This window comes from Pyrus communis, chromosome 1 (assembly GCF_963583255.1).
Source record: "Pyrus communis chromosome 1, drPyrComm1.1, whole genome shotgun sequence".
Classification (NCBI taxonomy): Eukaryota; Viridiplantae; Streptophyta; class Magnoliopsida; order Rosales; family Rosaceae; genus Pyrus; species Pyrus communis.
In genome coordinates, this window is record NC_084803.1 from 18,214,155 (window position 1) to 18,228,892 (window position 14,738).

Genomic DNA, 14,738 nt, shown 5'->3' on the forward strand with positions numbered 1-14,738 from the left:
TATAGAGATGGAGATTCGAATTCATGTTTACGCAGAGCGCATACGCTCTAGCTAATATACTTACGCTCACACCTACAATTGCAACTGCAAAAGCAAGCGTTATAAGAAAAATTGTGGGAGTTCCTCTTCAACCTAGATAATCTTCTTGCACTCATATCATTTCAAATTATTCTACGAAAAATAATAATGACTACTAAATAACTATTTAGGAGTGTCAATAAACATAGGAAAAGAGGTGTCATGGCTGCCTATTCTCATGTGAAAATGGGGTGGTTATAAGTATCATAATTTCATTGATAAAGTTCTTATAATTGTCATACTTGTTACAAGCGTTCGATTATCATCTTCCTCCCTCCCCAAACCTTAGGCTTTCCTCTTGAGTTTTGGTAATGAACGAAGGCCTTGTAAACTAGTTCACTGGGTACTCTATGAGATGATTCTTTCAGTGGCTAAAACAAAATTAAAGACAAAATTCCTCTTACAACCAAAGCGCCCCAGCTAGAAGTCAAACAAGTAAGAAATGACGCAAAAAGAGTGACTTAAATCTGTTAAGCATCCCTTTAAAAATTAGCTACGAGGCGACACAGAAACAATGATAACAAGAAATGCGTTTTGGGTCTCACTTTAAATTAGGCCTCATGTTTTCTTTATACCCTTGTTATATATATATATTAAAATTTCATCATTCATCTTATTCTTAAATATAAAAAAGGGAAGAAAAAAAAAATCTCCTATTCTCATGAATCTAATATGATGAACCTCAAATTCATATTGTTGTGAAAAAAATTATATCAGGTACTAAATTAGAAAAGCCTCACTTCATTTCGTCTTAGGCTTCATTTTACATTGGGACGTCTATTAGCTTCAAAAAGAACCCATTGAAAATTGATTGGCCGCATCCAAAAAAGTACTAACTTTCTTCGATGTTTGTGTTCCTATACCTTGCTAAGTACCATAAATACATCTTTCTAATGCATGGCTAAACCGGGAAAATGAATCTTAGACAATCCCCAGAAGAGGGCAAACACAGATAACATTGTCACTGTGGAGTCCAATTCTAATGTGCTCATTTTTTTAGTTAAGAACTTAGACAAGTGATAAAGTAGTCATAGGCAAATTGGGCAACATAAAATTAGACTCATACACGTTGAGAGACTAAACGTCACGTATTAACATCAATAGACAATATGTACTGAACAAGTTATTAGTATATTGTCATCGACAAACAAGAATTTTAAAACGTAATGTCGCCATCAAATTATAGAGTTAGAAAAGAATCATAATAAAGAGACATAATTAGATGAAGAAAACCAACCATATTATATCCTTCGTATTTGTACCAATCTTGACTATTGTAACCCACAAAGTCTTTTCTAATCATCCAAATTTATGAGTCTAATTAGTTGAAAGTGATACAACCTCAGATATTGTTACCCACACAGTCTTCCAATGATGGAATATATGATGGACATAAAAGCAAACATTATTTTAGTCTTGTGGCTACATTTTATAAGATGTAGCAATATGTGATAGAATATAAGATGTAGTAACATTGCAAGCAACTATTGCCACCTTATTAATTAGAGAATAGACCTTTGCAATGACTTGCTGCGTTTTATACTTATCTCAATTCATGCTCTTGATTTTCTATTATTCTATTTAATTTAATGTCTATAAAAATTAAAAAAGAAGGTGGAAGAGATGAAAAACGTATGTATAAATCACTTTATTTCACTCGGCTTGTTTAATTATTTACCCACAAAGAACGTACCGAGCAGTTGAAGATATGCAATCCACGTAACGACACGGTGTTGGGCAGTTGGAGAGTACGCAAACGGCGTACTGTAGTAAGATGAACTTTAACGATAATACATTTTGCATATATAGAATTTATGAGCATAAACATATACATTGAGAAACTGAGCTGCATGATTAAGTTAATAATCTCAATGGTGCTGCCGCGTGCCGGCGTGATTTGGACTGATGCGGCGTATCTAAAACCGATTAAATAATCTTGAGTCCTGATACACCTCGCAGTCCTAATTGCATATAGGGGAGACTAAATTGGAGGTTGATTGTCTGTCTTTTTATTTCCATATTTTTTTCATGCTCTCTTGTGATGTGTGATCACAATTAAATCACGTCAATATTTTATATTAAATTTTTATACAAATAATAAAACAAAAAGTAATAGAAATATAAAATGTTGAACTGACTTAACCGTGACTACACAAACAAAAGACCATGAAAAGAACATGAAAATAGAGAGCAGACAATCCACCTCCGACTAAATTAGCTAGTGACTGATGAGAATATGATAGTGATTATATTTTATTGTTTCTGCAAGGATAAAGGATGGACTTTTGTCAACATTGCAACATTGAGCCTCTATGATTGTTCTTGGGACCCCAATCTCTTAGTCCTCTAGGTTTAGGATTTAGGACTTAGGGGCCTCTATGATGGGGTGTCGGGATTTTTTTTTTTTTTTTTTTTTGTGTGTTTGTAATTATAGAATTATGATTTTGTTTTGATGTGTAATTTTTTTAGTTGTTGTAAGAGGCACATTTAATTTGCCTGTCGTATATACGTTTTGACTAACTTTTAATGAAATTTCTTTCACTCAAAAAGGTCATTACACTAAGTGTAATTTCCGTTTACATTTGATCTAATATTCTGGTGAATATAGTGTCATAGTTTTTCTCCTCTAAATTAATGTAACCGATTGGAATCTTCTCCCTCCTTAATAATAATGAAAATATAATTTTAGTTATATTTCTATATATTTGAAGTGCAAAGTAACTTTTTTTAAATGTCAATAATAGCTTTCTTTAAGTAAGAGTTTAGGGTTAGAAGAATTGTTTATAATAGAAGCCAAAACACGTATAGCTTAAATAACCTAATTATCAATTCTTTTTTGTTTTTGGTCTGGACCTAATTATCAATTCAATTGGATTGTGATATCCACAACTAGAGGCTCGAGTTTCAAGGTTTGCTTGATTTTATAATTATTCGTAATCCATATATATAATATTATCTCAGTTGGGAACAAGTTGCATGCTATGAATATATGATTGTGATATCCACAACTAGAGGGTTTGCTTGATTTTTATATATCCATGTATACAATAGCAACAAGTTGCATACTATGAACATATGATACTATATATGACGGCTTCATTTTCTCAAGCAAGAAATTTTCCACTGTTTTGGAATATGAATTGGAGCTTAAGTATATGTCTTCTAAGTGTGAGAGTTGTTGGAGCGTACCTATTCATATAGGTCCAGGGAACTTATTATATTCTTATTTAATGAAGGCTAATTCAAGTTAATCCCCCAACAGAACACTGCTTTAGGTGTTGTATTATTTGTGTGATGGGAAATCAGCGGTTCTTTTTTTTTTTTTGGAAACTATCAGCGGTTCCTTTTACACATGTCCATCCGTCAGTGTTGGGAGAGAATAATTCAGGCCTTACAATACAGTCCATACCATATCACCACTTAGCTTGGTTTATCTACAAAGGCAATAGGCACTAGGCACTAGGCACTAGGCACTGATCCTTTACAAAGTATGAATATTGCGTCCTAATAATTCAGAGTCATGGTAAGATAGGGCTAAAATTTACAGTCCCAATAATGGTCGTTTACATTCAGGTTTGAGATGATATCAAAAAATGAGCTATTTGTTTTTTTAATGTCCAATCATCCATTAAATTGAGGATTTTTTTTGTTAATGTTATGCAAATATTACTTACATGTTAGCTTATATAAAATTCTCAAACTCTCCACATCATCACTTAAATAAATTTTCATACAATCTATCAATTCAAATCGAGCGAAAACCCGTCGCCCGAAACCTTAAACGATGAAAACACAAATTCTTCAGGCAATTTCAGGTAAACGACATATATCTTTGTTAGGCAAACGTGCATTGACCGAATTGACACGACGAAATCCACTTACCCGACGAATGATATCTCATTGGCTAGGACATAATTAAATAAAGTAATGAGCTTCACCTAATGGGCCAATTGTTGGACCAACTCTAAGAAACCAAATTTAGAATATATTAATTTTTAGCGACAAAAAGTATGTTAGGCTGACATATTTTAATTAAAAAAATTTAATTCTATTTTTTTAAATATTTATAATAAATATTTAACAAAATGTTTACCATCAAAATAAAATTTTTCGTACAATTATATTGTAAAAAAACTTAAATTACTGGGCTGGTTGGGGGAATGGTTGCAAAAGCTAGGCCAGAGGCTCGGGGAATCATGATGCTTGAAGCTGAGAAGGACTAGACTACGACAACAAAGTACAGGCGTACTGATTCTCGATCTTTCGTAGTAGCATGTGCCAAGCACGTTGCTTCCTCTTGTATGCGCTCACCTACTTCCTTGTAGCCTGCTAGCTCTATCCCCGCCTACTGAAGTTTGGAATTAGTCTCAGTTAATAGATTAGAGCCCGCTAAAGAAGAAGATCCCCTGACTTCTCGGACTCGACATTCTCTTTGGTCGCGAACTTCCTTGCCTTTCCATCGCCCAACCTCGTCCATCAGCAATTGGAGAGACACCTCTTGATTAGTTGTCAGCTCCTCCATAGGCACATACCGTTGTTGCTTAGAATGGTTGGAGAGGTACTCCTTCTTTTGAATCATAGAAAGCTACAAAAAATAAAAAATAAAAAACTAAGGGAAGTCGATTGAAATTATCGATCATATTTTAAACCTTATTTATTGTAATGAAATTTACAATTACAACATATAAATGAATACTTAATTAAATTTTGTTCACGACCTTGTTGCCATAATTGGCATACGTCTCCCCCAAACCTCCACCTCTAGGAAATGCTCCTCAGCGTTCCTTGACCTGGTAAGATAGGGATCGAGAACCAGAGTGAAGAAGGTATGACTTCTGCATCCAGTTACCTTTATCTGCAGCCGATTTTTTCTGTCCATTAAAAAATATCGTTTAACATACCTAAAAAAAAACACAAAAATTGAACAAAAATTTAAAATATAAATAAAATTAATTACTTAAAAATTTTCACTCTAAAAATGAGTGCACAGCCATAACCACTCGTCCAACCCTCCAGAAATCCTAGGTGGATCGGTAGGAGTTGCCTTAGGCTATGCACATCTTTTGTAGTACTTGTGTAGCTCGTACTTCCACTCCTTATATTAGTTGCTCCACACCTGGTATATGCAATTGACACAAGCCTTGTGTTAGTGGATATTTATTACACATCATTGTGGGCCTTTAACCACCGATAGTAAAACTTGGCAGACAAACATTATTGTTTGGCAACCAACCTAGCGGACGAAGACTAGATTTATTGGGCAAACTATCAAATATTGTGCGCCATTTTTTCTCTCTTCATATCAAAATTTTTCACAACGAATTTTGACTTGCCTTACGATCACCTTCCCTCGCGTAAAGATTTTGAGTAAACTCTAAATCCTGAGCATCTTTGTCCTACCAACCGAAAAATTCGTTGGGTAAGTAAAGTATGTTTACCCGACGAAATTTGATTTATCAGACAAAATTTTGTAGGGCAGAGCCCAATTTTCTGGAAGTGGCAGCTGCTTGCCACCGATCATAAGCTCCTATAGAGAACAAAATCAACAAATCTGTCTGATTATATTTATTGCACATGGTGCTTTACCGCAGTGTCAGAAAGCAATCAAGCATGTGTAGCCCAGTGCGAGTTTGATACCCACCACCTTCTTTCTTGCTTTACAACTAACAATTTAATCTATTAACACTACTGTTTGTAAAAAAATAAAAACAAAAATATTTAGGAGGATTAACGAGACTCTGGTCATGGACTACTGTTATATAATATAGTACATCGGCATCCCGCTATCTTACAGGATGTATGTCATTGATAAATTCTCTTCACTAGTTTTGAAAATTCTACAATGCTTCGAACTTATAATCTGAAGATTATGACCGTTAAATTGTAGTTAGTATAACTATTTTTTGATTAAATAATCTACACTAAATTACAAGAAAGATGATTTAAATGCAGTATGTCAAATCCAAAGGCGATTATTTTTAAAGGAAAACTAATAAAAAGAGTTTGAAAACTTTGAGTTTTGATGATAAAGACAAAATAAAGGGTAAAGTGAATAATAACAGGATTGACTTTTTAGTGTAAAAATGTAATTTTTTATTAAAATAAACAGTACCGTGAACTTTTCATTAAAACTCTCTATTTTTAACCAATTAAACTACAAGTCATTTACAATTAATATATATTTTATTGATAACTTCGAAATAAAGATTGTTCGGAAACAACGTAAAAAAGTTTCACCTCGGCCCTAAGCTCATGAATCACTCACGCTGTTGAAAGTTCTTCTCCTATCCAATAACAACCAATCCACATGCATGAATAGCTTTGTCAAGCGACATGATATATGCTAGCTCTGCACCAAGAATTTTGTACATCCTAGCTTTTGTCAGGTTCGAAACCCTACCCACTCTCTCCCTTTAGGTTTTGCTGAACATGACCTAGCTATTTGACCATTTCATTTCATTTTTTGTTGTATTTCAATGTAGGGGGACCAACGTAAAAGGGAATGTTTAGGATTAAGAACCATCCATTTTTATCCTTTCAAGGAATTTAGTGTCGACCTTTTCTCAGTGTCCCAGCTATAGCTAGTTAGCTGCAACTACACTGACAATTTCTTATACGATCCGTTAACACGATACGTAAAAGACATGAAAATGACAGGTTTTGGGTCAAAACGATAACTAATCGGATTATTATCGGGTCACAAGATAATAACCCATTAATAATGGGTTCTTAACAGGTTTACACAAGAGTGACACGTGGATAACCTGTTTCAACACGATAAGAAAAAAGTTACTTTGATGACTTTAATTTTTTAAACTACTAAAAAAACTTACTGTGAAATACAATAGATATAATGAATATGTATATATTGTTTATTAATTATTATTCTATTATTAATCTATATAAATTTTAAATTTTAAGTTTTATTTATTTATTTATTTTTATAGTATATTATAGGCAAAGATTGAGATTAAAAATTATAAAACACATTAAAAATAAAAATATCAAGTAATATAAAAATACCAAACACATTAAAAAAATTATAATAATTAATTTATGAAAAAAATATTCAAACGCTCGTAATCGCATCTTCTACGCTTTGAGGATGGGTATATGATCGTTTGAATTTTTAAAATCATACAAACTCTCATGAATAGTATTTTTAAGGGAGTTCAAAATAAACAAAATTCATAATCATTAATGTATAAGTTTGAAAGATATGAAAGCATAATAAACATTCATAATTGCATCCTCAACGCTTAGATGATGGTTACATAGTTGTTTAGATTTTTAAAACCCTCCAAATCTCATGAACAATGTTTTTTATTTGAGTGCAAAATTAATAAAATTAATAATAATTATTGTAGAAGTGTGAAAAATGTAATCACTCATAATGAAAAGTTTTACAACTTTCATGAAGGGGTCAACTTCGAAATTTAGTATGTATATACTAATTTAGTATTATGTTTTACATTTTTTTTGGTCAAATTATGTTTTTCATTTTCATTTTGGGAATTATTATTGGCACTCTAAAAATCTCATTTTTCACTCCAAACTTTCTATAATTAGAAAAAAATATATATACTTGTGAGGAGTGTAGAATGAGATTATTGGAGTGCTAATAACAGTTCCCTTCATTTTTATTGATTTAAAATATATTTTTCTTAACGGGTAATGGGTCGGGTCATATTATCTGATAATATTAACAGGTCGAATCATATTATCCGTTTACTTTAACGGGTATTACACAACACGACCTGTTAAGCTATCGGGTATGACACGAAAACGACACGAACACGAGAAACACGACATGAATGCCAGGTCTAATTGAAACTCTATGATATGATATGCATACCTCAGAAAGAGAAATGGGAAGAGATTCTTTTAAAAGTGGGACTTTCTATGAATTTTCTGACAATTTATGTTTTTGGCATAATGTTTTATAATGTTGATTTATAAATGAAAGTTAAACTGTAAGATGACAAAGAGTTCATAAAAAATCTCACTTTGATATAATTTCTTTAATATTTCTCTCCTTGCAAAAATGCAAAAATGATATTTTCGTTCAAGGAATCTGCTTTCGACCTTTTCTCAGTACCCCAGCTAGCTAGTTTGCTACAACTGTATGATATGAGGAGGCAGATTGTCTGCCCTCCGTTTACCATGCCCTTCCCATCCTTTCCTATTTGTACGGTTACGGTTAAGCTACGTCAACATTTTATATTTATATTGTTTTTTGTCTTATTATCTCTATAAAAAATCAATATAAAATGCTGACGTAGTTTAACCGTGACCGTACAATATAGGAGAAGATGGGAAGGACATGGTAATGGGAGGGCAGAATGTGCCTCCATGATATGATATGCATATCCTTATAAAAACGCAGATATGATGTTTGCATATTCAACAGTTTGGAAAAAGATAATATATATCTGACCAGGATCCCAAGAGAGCAGTATGCAAACAAACCCTAATGACAAAATATGTTCTTTATGTGACATTGAAGATTTTGAATAATCCAAAGCGACTAATATTGTTTTTGTGATCGTACGTAAGATTGATTAGGACCATCAAAGGCCCTAGGGCATATATACAAGAAGTGGATGAGTTATAAGATTTATTTTAGTGCAGCGAACTTTCAATTCACCCGGCCCCCTCTATATGGCTAGAGAATATTTTACGTACGAGCTATAGCAACATTCATATATTCTCAAGTTACTATTTGCAGAAATAATGTATACAATTATATTATAGGCTCTGTCCCTTATAACTTTGTTCTTGATATTGGTAGAGTTCGACTTAGTGGCAGATCTAGTATTTTAACATTGAGCGGTCTCAATATAAAAGTTCTAAAATATGGGGGAAAAATAATATTAAAAAATTAAACAATAAATCAAAATTACATTCATAATCTTTATATAGACAAACAATACAAGCTACAAAGACTAAATTTGACACGATGAGGTTTCATACTCTATAAATGTGTCATGATAGTTTCATTATCAATACACATACAAAAAAAAAAAAAAAAAAGAAGATCGATGATGATTTGGAAATATCCAAAATTGGAGTTGAACTATTTGAAAATTAATATGATTTGAACTATCCAAAATTAGAGAAATATTTGGAAAAGGATTTTTAGAACTAATCGATGATGATTTTTGCTGGTGGTGGCATGGGGATCGGTTGGGTGTGGTTGGAGGAAGAAGGGAATTGGAATTGGGAATTACCCAATTGGAGAAAGTGAACACAAAATGAGACTAGGTAGAGATCTCGGGTAGGAGGAAAGGGAATAGACTCTCTTTATTTTCTTTTATTAAAAAAGGTCTCATCCACGTGGCTTAATAGGAAGACTCGCTTTTAATTATTTTGATTTAAATAGGTTGGCTCAATACAACATTGTTTTGTTCAAATCTTATAAAAAAAATAAAAATAAATAAAAAAACTAAATAGTCTTCTTCACATTCGTTAATCATTTGCAAAACATACACCCGCTGGTTCGTTGTTGCACTCTTCTCCTCCACCAACTGTCCAAACTTGAGTGGTTCTCAGAGGTTCTCGCAACCACTTATCTAAACTTCCGGGTGGTCTCAGGACCACCCGGGTTCCTTAATGTATCCGCCACTGGTTTGACTGCACCTAAATGAGCGATTTATGATGTTTTGCAATTGTTATAGTAGCTAGAGAAATGCTTGTAATGTTATCAGATATCAATACTAAGTTTTACTAAAATCAGAGTCATCAATAATTCAATCGAGTCACAATCATATCATCACTAAATTCACAAATCTAGTACTTATAAATTTTTGGAAAGGAAAATGTACTTTTGTCACCATTGGTTTTAAAGGAAAATTATCATTTTTAAGAGAGTTCACGGCATGTATAATGCATCTTATCCTTCTTGTAATACAAAATTGATGAAAAGTGATAAAAAAACATCATGGATTATTTTTATTTTTATTTTGGTAATATTAGTGACTTCCATTTTGCGTAGTCTTTGTTTAAAACAAATGGAATCATGAATGGATGTGATCTAATGCATCTACTTTAACTCAAGGAACTGAGCAAAGCCAAACCTACATAGTCCATAACTATTTTCGTGTTGTATGTTAAACAATTAAGCGGTACATGATAAATCGTTAAATTCCTACTCTAGGAGTTTTGAAAACGAAAAACCATTTATATATGGTTCCTCTTGCATGAATTGTGCAAAGGAAATGAAAGGAATATTAGTTGGTACAGACTCCGAGAGAGAGAGAGAGAGAGAGAGAGAGAGAGAGAGAGAGAGAGAGAGAGAGAGAGAATTATTGACCACTTGATTAAAAAAGGACGAAGGGTGAGCAGCCCCAGAAAAGATGTATTGCCGCAGGGAATATGATATTTTTCGGATTCTCTTTGTGAAAATTTGAAAGATTTATTAATCGTGTTCGTTCATCGTATATCGTGTGATTTAAAATTATTTAATATAAATAGTACCTAACAAAAATTAACTGTACAATATACGATAAACGAACATAATTGATTGATTATCGGATTTCTACAAAAAGATTTGGAGAGGATTTTTGTCCTTGCTGCATAAGGAGAGGACACATACACATTAGTCGGGGTCTATTTAGAATGTGGAATTCTATCGCATCCCATATTTCCAACCCATGTGCATGTGCTCATCATGTCATATCTAATCCCGTACATTACTTAAAAATTAGTGGTATTATCATATACTCTTCTCCTTTATTACTCAACTTTTTGCATGGAGGTCGGAGGATGAATACTAATTACAGTGATTCTTTTTCATTCAATCCTATGAACAACCTGATAACCGTTGGGTTTTACAAGAAGAAGTTTCAATATAATTAAAAATTGTATTATCAATACAATTTATTTGCATTCTTATGATACTATACTAATTAGAGTAAAGTATAAAAAACTACCTCAACTATTGGTGTCACGACATTTTCATACCTCATCTTTTAAAATTGACAATCATACCTCATCTCACGAATTTGTAACAATTTTAGACCTCCGTCAATTTTTCTGTTAATTTTTTTGTTAAGTACTAACGTGGCTTGATTTGGAGTCCACTTTCTATTAAAATATTATTAAAAAAAAATTAATATTTTAAAAATATTAAAATAATAAATTTATAAAAAAAAAAAAACCTTATTTTTCCCTCCCCCCTCTCAAGAAGAAGAGGAGGGGAAAAAAAAGTGAAAACTGCAACCTAGAAAAAAAAAAAGAAGGAAGAAGGAGAAGAAGAAGGAGAAGGAGGAAGAGGAAGAAGAAAACCCATCAACTCAACCCCCCTCCTGGCCCGCCCGTGGAAGAAGAAGAAGAAGAAGGAGGCGAAGAGGAAGAAGAGGAGGAGGAGAAAAAAAAAAAAAAAAAAAAAAAAACCCAAACTGCAACCCAGAAGAAGGAAGAAGAAGAAAAAAATTAAAACACCCCCTCCTGCGGAAGAAGAAGAAGGAGAAAAGAAAAAAAAAAAAACCCCAACCTAACCCAATTCGTCCCCCACTCAACCCCACCCCCCGGCCCCAAAAAACTCAACGCGCACTCATCTCTCCTCCCTCATCTTCATCTTCTTTCCCTTTTCCCTCTACCTGCAACTCAGAAACAAAAAAAAGGAAAAAAAAAAAAATTTTCGAACCCAGTTTCGGCCCAAGAAGAAGAAGAACCCTCTCTGTCTCCTCCCCATCTTCATCTTCGTTCCCTTTTCCCTCTACCTGCAACCCAGAAACAAAAAAAAAAAAACAAAAAACAAAAAGGAAAAAAAAATTCATACCCAGTTTCGGCCCAAGAAGAAGAAGAAGAAGAAGAAGAGAGAAGAAGAACAAAAAAAAAAAAAAAAAAAAAAAAAAAAAAAAAAAAGTGAAATCCAGTTTCGGCCCAGGAGAAGAAAAAAAAGATGGAGAAGAAGAAGGAGGAGAGAGAAGAACAAAAAAAATTGAAATTGGTGCGGGTGAAGGAAAGGGGATGCCGCATCCCTAGGAATTTTTTTTTGTTTTTTATTCTTAATTTTTTGATATTTAATTATTAAAAATATATTTAATTATTTTTTAATTCAGCTGAATTAGTGAGTTGTTTTCGTCACGTCATCATTCACAGAAAAATTAACAGAGATATAACATTATCACAAATTTGTAAAATGAGGTATGACATTATCAATTTTAAAAGATAAGGTATGAAACTGTCGTGACTTCAATAATTAAGGTAGATTTTTGTACTTTACCTTACTAATTAACTAAACATAGTTTCTTTACTTATAGTAACATATTTTTTTACTGTTTGTGTTGTATTAAAAGGAGCGAACTTCAAACATATATATTCTTATTCAACCAACTCTATCCATCCCTTACCTCCCTTGGTCTAATCTTTTGAAATATGTAAATGAAAGTGTATGTTTTCAAATTAACCAAAACATGAGCCTGCCAAGCTATTTTAGAACAAATGAATATTATATATTTAAAGTTAATTGTCCTAATATAATAGAAAACATGGTTATAGATTTTGAGGGTGATTCGGCGCGAAACGGGTTACTGATTGACACAGAAAAAGCAGCTGATGAGGATTGAGCCAGACAGATGTACAGTAAAGCAATAGAGTGCCCGAAGATCGAGGAACGACTGCCCCACTCAACCCACAACCAACATTGACGGCGACCTTTGATTACCAGCGATGCCCGTTCAGCCCCCGCGCGCTGCCCAGTGCCCATTCCCATGTAATATCATTGACGTCTTCTGTCGTCTTCTGCTGCCCTCACGCTGCCCGACCTTCGCAGGTAAAAGCATGTCGGTCTGCTCCTCGTCTATAATATTACGTCTCGCGCTCCGGACGGCACGCGCGGTCAGATACGTACGTAGACAATACCATTAACGTGGAGCATTTTGTATTTTCCTTTTCATGGGACCTTATTTACTTATATTTTGCTTCCTTTTTCATTCACATATCGTTTTCTTCAGAAGCAAAGTGCAATGTGTGAATGTGTGTTGTTTGTGCCGCTTTAAATTGATATATAATTTCCCTTTGCATGTATAGATGTGTTCATGAATTTAGAACCGAAAAAAGTCCTTTGAATTCAAAGCCAGCCTCCTTTCTCAATTTGGTTTCATGGGTAGTCATTATTTGTTCAGAGACTTGATCCGATGGTAGTGCTTTGGTCAAAGATGAAAACTGATCGATCAGTTCTGGCTTTGATGTGCCCGTTGCTCAAGTAAAGTAGTGTTGCATTTCGCTTTAATGACTACTTATTCAGCTTATGTTCTAATGTATGTATTTATTTAATAATAGCACTCAAAATTCAAAGATGTATCATTACACTAATAGTTAACATTAGGTGACATCTCACATGAAAAAAATTTCTCACTATTATTCATCTTTTACAGACTCTAACTATCTTCAATTCCTTTCGCGCTATATTCATGAATATGAATTTTTAAGCTCTTACAATATTGTATATCATCTTCTCCTGATAGAATTTAACAGTCTTTATGTCTAAATTCACATTCACTCTCTTTCTTTTTAAATATAGTTTATAATGAACCTAGGATTAGGTTGTATTAGATCTGTGTTGGACCTACCCGTTAACTAATCCATTCACATGCTTCACGGAATCAATTAGATTTTGATTTACTGTAGAATTTCAATTGAAAATATATTTTTTAAGAGTAGGAATTTCCAAGATAAATCTGTAATCACACATTAGCCTCTGTGTTTTCTTGTAACTTAAGCGATAAGATTTAATCTTCACAATTAACAATCTTCAAACCAAGATGGCGATTGATCACAGATTGTTCCAAAAATCTGAGACATGTAGACCCCACATAACCATTTTAATTCACTTCTTATATTCCTTCCAGATTCTCAAGTAGTCCAAACAAACACGAATCAAAGTAATTTGCATTCAAACCACAAGCTCTTCGAAGGCAGCTCGTTTCACACAATCAATTAATCTGCTATACGTACTGTGGGTTGTTGTCACAAAGTTAAGAGAATAATTGCTCCACATAAACTTGAATAGCGATTGAATGAGCAGCTAGCTAACCAATAAAAGTTACATCAACCTGGTTAATTTTCAATTTGTCTTATGCTAATGTAATTACTAATTAGGTGGCACACTTTGCACGCTTAACCAAGCACACCAGCCAATTCGGTTTTACCTATATGACCAAGGTCTACTAAATGTTGGAGCTTTTAGCAACATTTCATACTATCCAGCCTCTTCAATGTGAAATAGTTCATGATCGGATTAAGCAGCTGGTCAAGACTGCTAATTTATCTGTAAAAATGATCTCCATGAATGTTTTTCAATACTCATAGGTAAGCTAAGCGATTAGTAACATTGTGACAATCTCTATTGTGCCCTCATATTATAACACATGAATTAGTAACATTTAAACTTAATTTTCATCCCACTTTGACTGGGATAATCTTTTGTATGATAAATAGTTCAAATATTTGTTTTTTTAAGTTAAGATTAATGTTAAATTAATGTTAAACTCAATTGCCACGCATAAGTGATTGACAAAAGTCAATTTGGTTTAGATCTCACGAAGAGCGCCGCACATACAGATTTCAAAAATGAACAGTAATTTTCAAATTATTAACAACAAAACTGATTTCATGGATTCTCGACTGCATTGTTGGAAAGAAACAATGATGAA